General features: G+C 36.5%; 1 pseudogene; it reads left to right on the plus strand.

Moving 5' to 3' along the window:
• Window positions 1-361: 361 nt before the first annotated feature.
• The window catches only part of LOC130032587 (peptidyl-tRNA hydrolase 2, mitochondrial-like), a 99,366-nt pseudogene continuing 85,138 nt past the window's right edge, over window positions 362-14,589 (plus strand).

A 14,589-nucleotide genomic window follows, 5' to 3' on the forward strand; every position in this document is an offset into this window, starting at 1 on the left:
TTCAGGATGACTCAGTGAACAACTTGTAGACAATGGTAAACAGGCAGATCTGGTGATAGTTGCCGATGTCATGAATATCTCTTACACTTTGCAGCCCTTTCTCCCCATTTTGTGAAGTAGAATTTCACATGAAGGAGATGGTGGTCTGATCCTGTTTGGAATTTTGGAACAACAGCGACATCGGTCAGGCAAAATCATCAACTGAATATGTTGTGTTCAGTTTCATTGTGCAACTGTCTACTAGGAGACTCCCATGTCCAATGTTTAGATTTGGTCTTCTGGAACTGCGAGTTACCATGGGTGGTCTTGGTCAACATGATGAATGAGACACTATCTCACCCTGCTCATTCCATTTTAGGCCATGGATCCTGATGTGGAGTTCTTCGGGCGACCTTCTCTTTCCTATCTTGGCGTTAAAGCCACCAACAATGACCTTGTAGAAGGTGTGGTCTTCTTTATAGAACTTCTCCAGCTCCATATAGAACTTCTCAATTTCTTCTTCGTCATAGTCAGATGTTGACAAAGATAGAAACTGCAGGCAGTGAACCACATCTATTCAAATGTACGAATCTGATTCGAGTTGTTTGGCATTTGAACAAATTGATGCTTATGGCCAAGTTTGTGTTTATGAGGACACTGAAACCACCAATGCCTCTGCTCTCACATCTTCTGAGTAACAGTTCTTCTCCAGTGTCAAAAACAGCGTGATGTGATCAATGCCTTCTTGTCTCAGTCAGTCCAATGATGTATGTGGCCTTCTGCACTTGCACCATCAGATCCTCGATGGATGCTTTTTGATGCCAGCATATGAGCGTTGAAATTACAGATAGTCATTTTAGTCCTTCATTTTGGCAGCCCAGTTCAACCCTGAGATTTTATCAGCTCTCCTTGCTCATCCTTCCCAACATGGCCATATTGGGGGTTCTTTCAGGGTCAGAGAAATGAGGCCCATTATTGATACTGTTCTTGGCATATTGAATACACCATGGGTAGCTTACCAGTCTTTGCCGTGTGGGCGGGATAACTTCAGTAGCTTGCTGGGTTTTCTGAGAGGGACGGAGGCTTTTAGGGTAGCCTCTAATTGTCCTTACAGGTGCTTCCAGTCTACCAAATGCAAGGTTTTGGTCAACTGGCATGTTCATCTGCACACTGACAAACATGCACCTGCCTGCGTCTCTGGGCAGCACCTTTTCATTTACTCTTCGCCTGTTGGCTCTGTTGCCACCCCGTGCCACGATGGGGTGGTTAACCTTCGAGGGGAACAGAGATTATATAGGTAGATATTCCTGGTTGAGACTTCAGAGCCCCTGTCTCTTTCCATTTCTCTTGGTGGTGCCTGCGTTTTTTTCCCATGCTGCCTGTGGCAGTCTGCAGGTGGTTATTTCTTTCCAATACACTACCGTTGCCACCTCCGCTGCTAGGGTGGACTCTGGGGGAACTCAATAGGTGATGGTGTCTTTCCCTCTAGAAAGATATCCCTATCTAATTTGGTGTTCCTGTGTAATTGTGTGGAGCTTATTTATTTATTTATTTATTTATTTATTTTGCTTTTTGGGTCACACTTGGCGATGCACAGAAGTTACTCCTGATTCACGCACTCAGGAATTACTCCTGGTAGTTCTCGAGGGACCATATGGGATGCTGGGAATTGAAACCTTGTTGGCCTCGTGCAAGCAAACGCCCTACCCGCTGTGCTATTGCTCCAACCCCTGTGTGGAGCTTCTTAGGCTGAGTCAAGTCCTGTATTTTTTGGCGGCTTGATTTTATTGCTTATTTTTGGTTAGGATTCTATTATTGTTTTTTCCCCAAAGCTACATTTGTTGGTTTTTGAGGGAATATATATCGGAGTTAGAATTAATACTCTATTGGAGTAGTGAGGCTGCCCTGGTGAAATTTCATTACAAGAGGCCAAGATGTGTACATGTTGTGTATGAAGGGGGAGATTATCTGGCAGTGATGTCACTCATTGTCCTTCTGGGTTGTTGGTGAGGAGAGGGGAGTTTGACAGGTGCCTTTGTTAGGCTGCCTGCTAAGGAAACCACAACTCTCGATGGTCTGACCTGTGTGAGGAGACAACCATCTGCTCCCTTTTTTAGGGTGTATCTGGTTCATTCATGTGGCATTCTGATCATGTCATGCTCTGCTCAGAACCGGGACACTGATGGCACTGTCAGGTCGTTCACATGGAGAGGGGAGTTGGTAGTTCTTACATGTGAACCACACTGGACTGTCCACTTGGGAAACTATGCCTCCCTCTTGTCTCATAGATGCTACATTTTAATCCATTTATCTGTTGCTGTAGTATGTGCTTTGAAATATGGTTATTATATTAAGATCAGCAGTGAATACATAGTACATATGTATTTTAAAGGAAATATTTTTATATTTGGGGTAACATACCTAGAATTGGAATAGCAGGGTCAAACAGGAACACCATTCTCATTTTTCTGGCAAATCTCTATATTGTTTTCCATAGCAGCTGGAGCAGGTGAAATTCCCACAGCAGTTAATGAGAGTTTCTTACAATACTATTATCTATATTTGTTTTTTGTAAAGTTTTTTGCTTTGTTTTATATGTGTCATTCTCACTAGTGTGAGGTGATACATGATTTTTATTTCATTTCATATGTTACCTTAATACTAAGTGATAAAGAGAATTTTTCAATTGTTTATTGGTCATCCTTATGTCTATTCATTGAAGTTTCTATTCATCCCTTCTACCAATCTGTTATAATTTCATACTGATAGCCAAATATTGTTTAAATACATTTTATAATGTTTTTACTAATATGTATCATATAAAATACAATAAAATGCAAAATGAATTTTCATTTACTTACAGCAAGCAATTCTTTCTACTTTCTCTTCTAGATTTTCATGTACACTAAGCTGCCAAAAAATGACAATAGAATCAAATTAACTAGAATGACAATCCTAGATCTACCAAACACAAGTTGTAAAAAGTTAGGCAAGTTAGACAGTTCAATTCCTAGACTACTAAAACGATATAAATAACTAGTTATCCTACAATTTGGGTAGAAAATTCAAAATAAGCATAAATATGAAAAGCCAAGATTCCTGCTAGCAGTTACTCAGTTTTGATTGCCTTTTCATTTTACACAAATGTATTTATAAACCAATTTAAATTAATTGAATAGAATATGACGTTTAACTTAATAGTCATAAAAATATAAATTTAATTTACTACAATGATAATTTTGACTTATTGATAAACGGCATAATAATGTGGTAAAAGCAGGGGAATTTTGAGGCCAACCTAGAGTTTCCTCCTCTTCCCTTGCTTAATAAAATTTATCTGGAATATTATTAGATAGTATAATAATAATATTAGTTAGTATAATGGGTAAGACACTTGTCTTAACCTGGGTCAACACAGGTTTAATCCCTGGCACCAAATGTAGTCCCCTGAACTCTGTCAGGATTGATCATTGAGTGTAGAAACATGAGTAAACCCCGAACACTATTAGATGTGGCCCACAAAGAGAAAGAAGATTAAAAGATCAAAGTTAATATTTTCTGGTAGCAGTCTTGTACTTCAATTGTCTTCTTGCTTGATCCTCACAATAATTTTGTGAGCTAAGTATTATTATTTCTTTTGCCAATTTAATTAAAGCATCATTTTTTTGCCAATGAAAAACAGATTTAAAGAGACTAGGAAATTTATTATTGATCATATACGAGAAATAAACATAGTAAGGAAATAACAACCAAAGGCAACAAAGCATGAGAAATGGTTTACAGATCTGAGCTTTCTGCAGAAGAGAGTCAGGGTTTGAGGTAGCAGAACTGAATCAATGTTGCAGGGAAGCAGAAAATCTGGTGAAGGGAGTGGTGATGGAGCATTTTCTGCATGAAACTTTATCATCAATGATATTATAAATCAAGGTGTCTGAAATAAAGATTAAAATAAAATACATTGTAAATAAAGGCTAATAACCAGCAAACCTGGTATTTGAATCGTAGCTATTCTATTACAAATCATGCATTCTTTATGCTATTTTGTTGTTATTATGATGATCAGTTTGTAGATAAGGTAAGCATTATTATGTAGTCTAAATTATCTCTCTAATGGTTTTTTACATCTAGTAGGCCAGTGATAAAAGTTATACACATAGGTTTTTATTTATGGTTCTGCAAACTGCTGAAGTGTTCTGAAGTGTTCTTATTTTCTTTTATCATCTATCATAGAAACCTTGTTTTTCTGCTTGAGGGGAAACTTTACCAATTCATCCTTGACAGTCTAGAATTTCTGCAATTTCTAGATTTTCAGTCTTTTGATAGTGTCAAAAATATACCTCAATGCTGAATCAGGCTGACAATGGAATGGCATCATTCAAATAAGTTACATATTCATAACAATAAAATGTAAGTACTCTTGAAATCCACTTCTGAATTTATAAGCTTTGTTGCTATTGCAATATTTTATTTATTGTTTTAATTTTTAAGTCTCATATTTCAGTGATAAAATTTACATTTTCTCTGGAATATATGTACAAAAGAAAAAATACCAATATTCTAAGTATTTATTTTTGAAAAATAAAATGCTTGAGACTTCTTGCAGGTTTATTGACTTCACAGATAACAAGCCTATTTTTGAACTCACTCTGAGTCTACATATTTATATTATTTGTGTTATATTGCAATGAGACAGTCTTAATAAAATATTATGGATTAAAATAACAACATTATATTTACTTATAGTACTTTTATGCCACCGCTACCACCAGAATATCAATTATTATTATCCGTCATTATTCGCTGTCTTCCTCTGCAATTTCAGTCCTGTTGGAGATAGCTCAAAGATTATTCCTATTGGGATTGTCTATTCCCTCAATTTTGTACTTCACATTGTTATTTGTCTCTTTCCTTCTGACTCACTTCATTTATAACTTTCTCCAATTCCATTCAAGTTGCAGCAAGCAAACTGAAAGATTATGTCTTTTCCGAAATGCCATATATGCAATAATTTCTTAACCATTTGATCTTGTTTTGGCTAATTGGTTGTTTCCAGATTTTGTCAATTATGCTAACATAAACTAAATAAAATAAATGCTAAAATAAACATAGGAGTGGCAGCCTATTTTCTGTACAAAGTGTTTTGGTCATTGGGATAGATGCCAAGAAGTGGAATAACTGGGTCATAAAATGAAACTCAATTCCTAGTTTTTTGTTTCTCTTTTTTGACAAATGTCCATATTATTTTCCAAGTGGGATGAATTACTCAGCAGTCACATCAATAGTAAATGCAGGTTCTTTTTAGCCCAGACCCCCACCAATACTGATATTTTTTCTTCTTTATGATAGATGGCAATCGGTATATCAATACCATTGGTGTGAGATGGTGTCTTATTGTTTTGATTTGCATTTCTCTGATGATAAGTAATACAGAGCATTTTTATGGTAGAAAATATTTTATCCCAATCTGTACAGGGTCTTCTTTATTATGGTATTCATTTAAAATTTTTCATTTGCCGTGCAGATACTGCTAAGTTCAGTGTAATCCCATTTATTTATCTTTGTTTCTGTTTGCTTGGCCAATGCATTGAATCATTGAAGATACCTATAGATTAAATTTAATGAAGTGTTGTGCTTATATATTCTTGAATATAATTTTTGGATTCAGGACTGACATTAAGTTCTTTCATCCATTTTTATTTGATATTTTTCATGGTGTTAGAAAAGAGTCTGAGTATCCTTCTGCATCCTACCAGTTTTCAACACTTATTGAAGAGGATTTTCTTGATCAATGTCATATTATTTTTACTTTATTGAAGATTAACTGTCCATATAGCTGATGATCTATCTCTGGAGACTTGATTTTATTTTATTGATCTGAAAATCTGTCCTTTTCTATTATCGCACTGTTTTGATTACTATAACTTTATAGTACATGTTGAAGTTGAGGAAAGAAAAGTTTTCCATCTTCTTTTACCCTAGTATTGCTTTGGTAATTCTGGTAGTTTTAATTTTCTGTATAAATTTCAATAGTGTTTGATCTATGCCTTTAAATATGCCATGTGTATTTGCATATGGAATGTATTTAATCTACATAGTATGATATTGACATTTGGACAATGTCAGTCCTTCAAGTTCATGAACAAGAAATGTGTTTACATTTCCTTGTGTCCCCACAAACTTCATTTAATAGTTGTTTCATAGGATTTTTTCATAAGTATTTTACCTCTTTTATTTATCTGATTTGTAAGTACTGGATATCATAAATAAAATTCTGAATGGGATTGTGTTTTGATTATTTCTACCCTCTACTTCATTATTTGCATGTAGAAAAGCTAGAGCTTTCTGCATATTGAATTCAGAATCTACCACTTTACCATACAAGTCTACAGCTTCTGGGAACTTTATTTTAAAGTCCTTATGTTTACTACATATAGTATCATGTCATCCACAGAAAGTAAGAATTTGACTTCATCTTTGCTTATATGGAGGCCCTTAATAGAACTGCTTACACATTGCAACGACAAAGACTCCAATGCTATATTGAATAGTAGTGGTGAAATTGGGAAACCTTATATTGTGCCTGATCTTATAGAGAAGGCTTTCGGTTGTTCACCATTAAGAAATTTGTTGCTGGCTTGTGGGAAATGGCTTTAATTTGCTGGGGAATGATCCTTCAATTCTCATTCTATTGAGAACGTTTTTTTATCATGAATAGATGCTGGGTTTTTTACATGCTTTTTTAGCATATATTGATAGGATCTTTTTTTTTCTTTCATTGGTATGGCATATTATTTTAATTGTCTTGCTTCTCTGAGGTGAATCCTACTTGATAATAGTTTATGATATTTTTGGTATATTATTCGATATAGAAGAGCTAGGGATTTTTGGATAATTTTCTACATTATCAAGCAAGGATTGATAATACCTTGTTTAGGATCATAGCATCTATATTCATCAGGGAAATAGGTGTATACTTCTCCTTTTCTGTGATTCCTCTGTCTACGTTAGGTGGACAGAGTAATATTTGCCCCAGACAAACTGTTTGGGAGAATTTCTGGTTCTTTCAATTTCTGAAGAAACCTGACAAGGATTGGGAGTAGATCTTTTTTAATAGTTTAAAAAATTATTAATGAATCATCTGGTTCTGAGATTTAATTTTGGAGGATTTAGATATACTTGGTAGCACTTGGCTGTTAATGTCTGCCGTTTCTTCTTGGTTAAGCCCTGGAAGGTTATAAAAGCACCAAAAATATTTATTTTTCTAGCTTCTTCATATCATAGGAAAGATATTTATCTTTTGTTGTTGTTTATGGGCTACACCTGACCATGCTCAGGGATAACTACTGGCTTTGCACTCTAGAATTACTCCTGGCAGTGTTTGGGTACTCTAAAATTACTCTAGAATTTGGCACTCTAGAATTTGGCACTCTAGAATTACTCCTGGCAGTGTTTGTACCATACAGCATGACAAGGAATTAACCCACAGTTAGGCCCTGCATGCAAAACAAACATCCACTCTGATATCTCTCCAGTCTCCACAAAAAATTTTAATATGTAAATATTGTTTACATTATCCATGATGATCCTTTAATTTTGGTGGAATTAGTTGTGACATTTCTTTTCATTTCTGGTTTGGTTTACTAGAACTTTATTTCTTTCTTTGTCAACCTTGATTATTTTTTCTAAAATTCAGCTCTTGGTTTCATTTATCTTTTGGATTTTTATTCTATTTCATTATTTTCTACTCAAAGTTCTATTATTTCCTTTTATATACTAGCTTTTGTTTTCTTCTTTTTTCTAGCTTCTTAAATTGTATAGTTGGAATATTTATGTGGGCCCTTTCCTGCTTCCTAAAGACCACTTGCATTGCTATGAACTTATATCTTAATACTGCTTTTGCTATACATCAGATATTCTGGTAACTTGCATCTATGTAGCTTGTTTAAGAAATCTTTTTATTTCAAATCTGATTTTCTCTCTGACCCACAAGTTATTCAGAGACAAGTGTTTTAGTTTCCAACTCTTTGATTTGTTTTCATCTTCCTATTTGTGACTAAATTCTATATTTAGTGCACCATAGACTGAGATCATAGTTGATATAATTTCTATACTCTGGATTTTATGGAGATATGTTTTGTGACCCAACTTGTGGTCTTTATTGGAACATGTCCCAGTTCACTGGGCAAAATGTGCATTATAATTTGGGGGAAAGAAAAGCCACAAATATATACAGATGTGCATAAATAACTATAGTATATAGCATATTGTGTAAATGACTATAGTTAAATAAGCTAATTTCATCTTTGTTCCTTCTTTCTTTAAAGCCAATGTATCCTTGTTGAATTTTAGTCTAATTACTCTATCTAAAGTTAATAGCACTGAATTTTCCAATTACTTTAGTACTGATTTTTTCCAATTACTATAGCATTCCTGGCATATATTCCTCAAGTCTTTTATCAGTTATTTTAAACATTTTGACAGTCTGTCATAGGAACATAAATGTTTAGGAGTTTCAGGTTTTCTTGATGTTTGTATCTTTTGGTATTTACATATGACCAGCTCCGTCATTTATAATTATTTTTAGCTGGAAGTCTATGTTGTCTGATGTAAGTGTCACTACCCTAGCTTTTTAATTGAATTCTTTCCTTAAAATATTATTTACAAGCCCGTGTTTCTCCTGACAATTCAAATGTACCTCTTGTATGCAACAAGAAGTTGGGTTCAATTTTCTAACACATTTTGCCACTCTATATTTAACTGGTGAATTTAGGACATTAATAGTAAGTGAGAATATTAACATACATTTTGGCCATCTTTATCTCTGAGTTAGGTGTGATTATAGATTTTTTGTAGTAAGATAGCCTCTTCATAGTTTTTCAAAGTCGATTTTCCCCACTATGTTTTAACGTCCTGGCTTACAAAGGATGTCATGACGCATTTCCTTCAGGCATTCAGTATTCCAGTCCCAATCCCACTCCCACTGTGACCTTTTCTCCTTTATTGTCCCTTTTTTCCCAATCACCTTCAAGCCTGCCCCTATAAGAAACAGGCCCACAATAATTTAGTTTACATTGCTTGTTACCACTGAATGGCTATTTAAATTATCCAAATATACTTTATTAAATGTAAGTTTGTCAAATTTGTTGAATTTCACCCTGGGTACCTTAAGTCCTTGTTTGAGGGCTTACTAAGCTTTGATGCTAGATTAGCCTTCTGTGTTAATGATTTTGTTAATGGAACTTAGTTGGCTTCTACATTACATTTTCACCCAATCTGATATGATCCTGCTGGGATGTTTGTATTGTAAAGTGTGTGGCTGTAGCTTCAGAAAACCCACTATAACAGGACAGATTAACTAGGCAGTGTTTACATGGCAGCGGTGGTGAACTGTGGGTGTGGCTACCGAGGCTTACAGAATTATAGGGCTGTGGAGGGAAGTTACCCAATTCAAATCCAGAAGGCCCAGAATTTTCAGCCAAAAAACACCCTGGTGCACATGAAATTTTTGGCATTTTGACATCTCTATGGAGCTCACTCATGAGGCAGTGGAGTCCTGGTTGTAGGAATAATGGCAGCCCCCAGGTTGTGAATGCAAATTTGGGGGCTTAATTAGGGCAAGAACTTGGCGAATCTCCCCCCGAGGTCTCTCTGTAGGATTCAGACGGAGATCAGTGTATCTCAGAAATTTTTACCGCTAGCTGAAATTTTTCAAGTTTTAATTATGAGTTTCTGGAACAGGGCCAATACATGGTCTTATATAATGGCAGTGGTGGAATTCAAAGTTGTTTTCAAACGTCTTAGCTTATTCTGAAACACGTTATAATTCTGAAAAATCTTCAAGAGAGTTTAGATGTGCAATATATCCTTTTATTAAGAATTTCTAATGTTTAGTTTTCAGTCACTGTGAAATAAAGAGTTAGAAAGTTAATCATGGTCACGATTCAGCTATACAGTGTTCCAACACCTGTATCTCCAACAGTGTACATTTCTAACTAGCGTCAATGTCCCCAGTTTCCCTCTTCCCATCTTCTTCCCAGCTCGTCTCTATGGTCTGCATCGCTCTTATTTTTCTCTGTCTCTATTTATGTCTCTCCTTTGGGGATTTTTCATTTGCAATACAGGTACTGAGAGGTTATTATGCTTGTTCCTTTACCAGATTTCAGCAAGCAGTTCTTATCTGTAGTGATCAGTTCCAAGATCATTGTCAGAGTGGTCCCTTCTCTATCCCAGTGGCCTTCTCCTCGAGCTTTTAAGAAAGGCTTCCAACCGTGGACCAACCTTCCTCCCCCTTGTTTCTACTGTCCTTGAGATTGGTCTCATATTATGATATTTTTATATACCCACAAATGAGTCCAACAATTCTGTCTATCCCTCTCCTTCTGACTCATTTCATTCACCATGATATTCTCCATATCCATCCTCTTAAAGTAAATTTCTTAATATCATTTATTTTATTTACTGTTGAATCTGGAGTCCAAGGTCAAAATGTTCTGCTTTACCTGGTTCTGTGGGGCTTCACTCATGCGTGAGGCTCAGCCCGAGCCATCCGAAAAGTGGCCTGGAGCGTGGCGGCATCTAGGTAGTGGAGGTAGCAGAGGTCAGTCGATGAGGTATTTATCTGGCCTTTGATTCTGTTGAGACTGAAGTGGTCATCGAAGCCCTAGCCAAACAGGGCATTGAAACTCAATGCATCAGGATCCTCTGCAAGCTGTATTATGGATTCACTAGCAGGATCTCACCATTCTACAAGGAAGTGATCATTGATATAAAGAAAGAGGTTCAGCAGGGTGATACCATTTCACCAAAACACTTTAGTGCCACTCTCGAAAATGCCATGCGATGACTGGAATGGGAAGGAATGTGAGTGAAGATAGACAGTCAGCAGCTACACCACCTCTGCTTCACTAATGACATCGTTCTAATAAAACCAAACATTAGCCAAGTGGTACAAATGCTGGTCCTCTTCGACTGTGAGTGTGGAAAGGTCAGACTGCAGCTGAATCTCACGAAAACAATGTTCATGAGAAGCAGATGTTCCATTCACTCTCAATGGAACAAACATCTCCGAACACAGCAGTTATGTGTACCTAGGTCGAGAACTCAACATGGCGAATAACTTGGCACCTGAGTTGCACAGGAGGAAGAGAGCAGCAAGGAACACCTCCAGGAGTGTCGAAGAAATAGCTAAGAGGATGAAGACCTTCTGACTCTGGGCGCATATCTTCTACTCCACCATTCTTCCTGCATTAACATACTCTTTAGAGACCTGGGCCTTACAAAAACAGGATAAGAACGCTATTCAGGTCTCCCAAAAAGGAATCGAAAGAGCTATGCTCAGAGTATCATGCTTTACTCAAGTGAGAGAAGGAATCTGGAGTTCCGACCTCCATTGATGATCGAGAATCAGGGATGCTGTCTCTTTTTCTAAGGCTTAAAAATCAGATGGGGTGGACACATAATGAGGTTTGGAGACGACCGCTGGACTAGAGCCATTACCGCATGAACTCCACAGGATGTCAAAAGATCGAGTGACCACCCACCTATGAGATGATCGAACTTCTTCATCAAGAGCATGAACAAACAGTTTGAGGCTCTTCGTGTTCCTGGAGTGATCAGATGCCATTGGGCCACACTAGCACGCGACAGGAACAGATGGAGACATTACTGGCTCCCGCTCAAGCAAATAAATGAGTACCCGGATGTAAAATTATCAAGTGATCAAGTGATCTTTTTTTCTAATTGCTGAATACTGTTCCATTATGTAGGTGTACCATGGTTTCTTCAACCAGTTATTTGTTTTCGAGTACTAGTTTTATTTCTAGATTCTGGCTATTGTAAATAGTGCTGTAATGAACATAGAAATACAGATAGCATTTCTGCTATATGTTTTTGACACCAGGAGTATATTCTGAGAAGTGGTAATGATGGGTCATATGGAAGCTCAATATCTAGATTTTTGAGGAATGCCCATATTTTTTTCCAAAAAGTCTTGGACAAGTCAGCATTACAATAAAATGAAGAACAGTCCCTTTCTTCCCACATTCATGCCAACACTGGTTATTCTTATTGATTTTTGAGATGTTCCAATTTCTGTGGTATGATATTATATCTCATTGTTCTTTTGATTTGCATTTCCCTCATGATTAGTAATGTAGAGATTTTTTTCATGTGTCTTTTCCCATTTGTATTTTTTCTTTGAGAAAAATGACCTCTCCCAATTTCTTGATGGAGCTGGAGGATTTTTCTTGTAAAGTTCAACCAATGACTTATTTACCTTATATATTAAACCATTATCAGATGTGTATTGTGTAAATACTTTTTTCGATCTGTTAGCTGTTTTTGTATCTTCATTACTGTTTCTTTTGAGATGCAGAAACCTTATAGTTTAATGTAGTCCCATTTGTTTACCTTTGCTTCCATTTTCTTAGTCAGTGGTGTTTCATCTTTGAAGGTGCCTTTAGCTTCAGTGTAGTGGAGGGTTTTGCCTACATTTGCCTCCTTGTATCTTATGGATTCAAGTCCTATATTTATATCTGTAATCCATTTTTATCTGATTATTGTGCCCAGCGTTAGAGGTCTGAGTTCATTTTTTTTGCATGCATCTGCCCTGTTTTCCCAGTACCACTTGTTGAAGAGGTTTTCTTTTTTCCACTTGATATTTCTTTCTCCTTTATCAAATGATAAATGATCACATATTTGCATGTCATTGTCAAGATATGCTACTCTTTTTAAATGATCACGTATTTGAGGGTCATTGTCAAGATATGCTACTCTGTTCCATTGTTCTGCGTGTCCGTTTTTATTACAGCAGCATGCATTTTTAATTACTGCCTCCTTGTAGTACAGTTTGAAGTTGGGGAAGGTGATGCCTCCCATCTTCCTTTTCCCAAGAATTGATTTAGTTATTCCTGGGGATTTGTTTCTCCATTTGAATTTCGGGAGTATTTAATTTATTTCTTTGAAAAATGTCATGGGTATTCTTATATGGACTTCATTGATTTCGTATAATTCTTTGGATAATACTGATATTTTGACAATATTCATTCTTCCAGAGCCAGATCGATAGCATAGCGGGTAGGGTGTTTGCCTTGCATGTGGCTGACCTAGGTTCGATCCCTCCGCCCCACTCGGAGAGCCTGGCAAGTTACCGAGAACATTCCGCCCACACAGCAAAGCTTGGCAAGCTACCCGTGATACATTTGTATGCCCAAAACAGTAACAACAATTCTCACAATGGAGATGTTACTGGTGCCCGCTCGAGCAAATCGATGAACAACAGGACAACAGTGCTATAGTGCTACATTCTCCCAATCAATGAGCAGGGAATGTGCTTACATTTTTCCATGTACTCCTTTTTTCCCTTTAAGTAGTGTTTCATAGTTTTCATTTTACAGGTCCTTCATTTCTTTAGATAAGTGATCCTGAGGAACTTGGTTTTCTGAGGCATGATTGTGAATGGGATAGTTTTTGTAACATCTCTATACTTTCATTATTTGTATATAGGAAAGCCATGGACTTTTGGGTATTGATCTTGTTATCTACCACTCTACTATACTAATCTATATATTCTAGGTGCTTTTCCATGGAGTTTTTATGATTCTCGTAATATCATGACATCTGAAAAAAGTGATAGCTGAACTTCGTCCTTTCTGATCTGGATGACTTCAATATCTTTATTTTGTCTAATTGCTACGGCAATTACTTTCAGTACTATCTTGAAAAGAAGTGATGAAAATGGACAACCTTGTCTTGTGCTTCATCTTATAGGGAAGGCTTTTAATTTTTCCCCATTGAGGATAATGTTTATTGTGGGCTTGTGGTAGACAATTATGACTATACTGAGGAAAGTTCCTTAGATCCCATTTTGTCCATTTTGTTCAGTGTTTTCACCAGGAACTGGTACTAAATCTTGTCAGATGATTTTACACATCTATTGTTATAATCACACAGATTTTACCTATAGTTTCATTGATATGGTGTATTACGTTGATTGACTTGCGAATGGTAAGTGATCCTTGAATATTGGGGATGAATCCTATTTGGTCATGGTATATGAAATTTTTGATGAGTTGTTAGATTTTATATGAAATATTTTGTTGAGTATCCTTGCAACTGTGTTCATAAGGGATATCTGTCTGCAATATCCTTTTTGTTGTATCTCTGTCTGCTTTTGGTATCAGGGTGATATGTGCCATATAGAAACTGGGAATATTTCTGGTTTTTTTTTTTTTAGGAAGGGAACTTCACCTTTATTTATTTACTATTTATTTTTATTAAAGAAACACCATGAGGTATGGTTGTAGACTTACAAATTTTTGTGCTTGAGTTTCAGTTATACAATGATCGAGTAACAATCCCTCCACCAGTGCCCATTTTCCAACATCACTGTTCCCAGTTACCCTCCCACAGCCTATCCCCACATCCCACCCTGCCTCTGTGACAGGAAATTCCCTTTTGTTCTATTTTGGTGCTGTGGTTTACAAAATAGGCATTGAGTGTCAATCATGTTCGGTCTATAGTCTACTTTCAGCATGCATCTCCCATCCTGGGAGGATCCTCCAAAACCCCTTTACTTGGTGCTCCCTTCTCTATCTGATCTGCCTTTTCCCC

The sequence above is a fragment of the Sorex fumeus genome, unplaced genomic scaffold, assembly GCF_029834395.1.
Source record: "Sorex fumeus unplaced genomic scaffold, SorFum_2.1 ptg000050l, whole genome shotgun sequence".
Taxonomy (NCBI): domain Eukaryota; kingdom Metazoa; phylum Chordata; class Mammalia; order Eulipotyphla; family Soricidae; genus Sorex; species Sorex fumeus.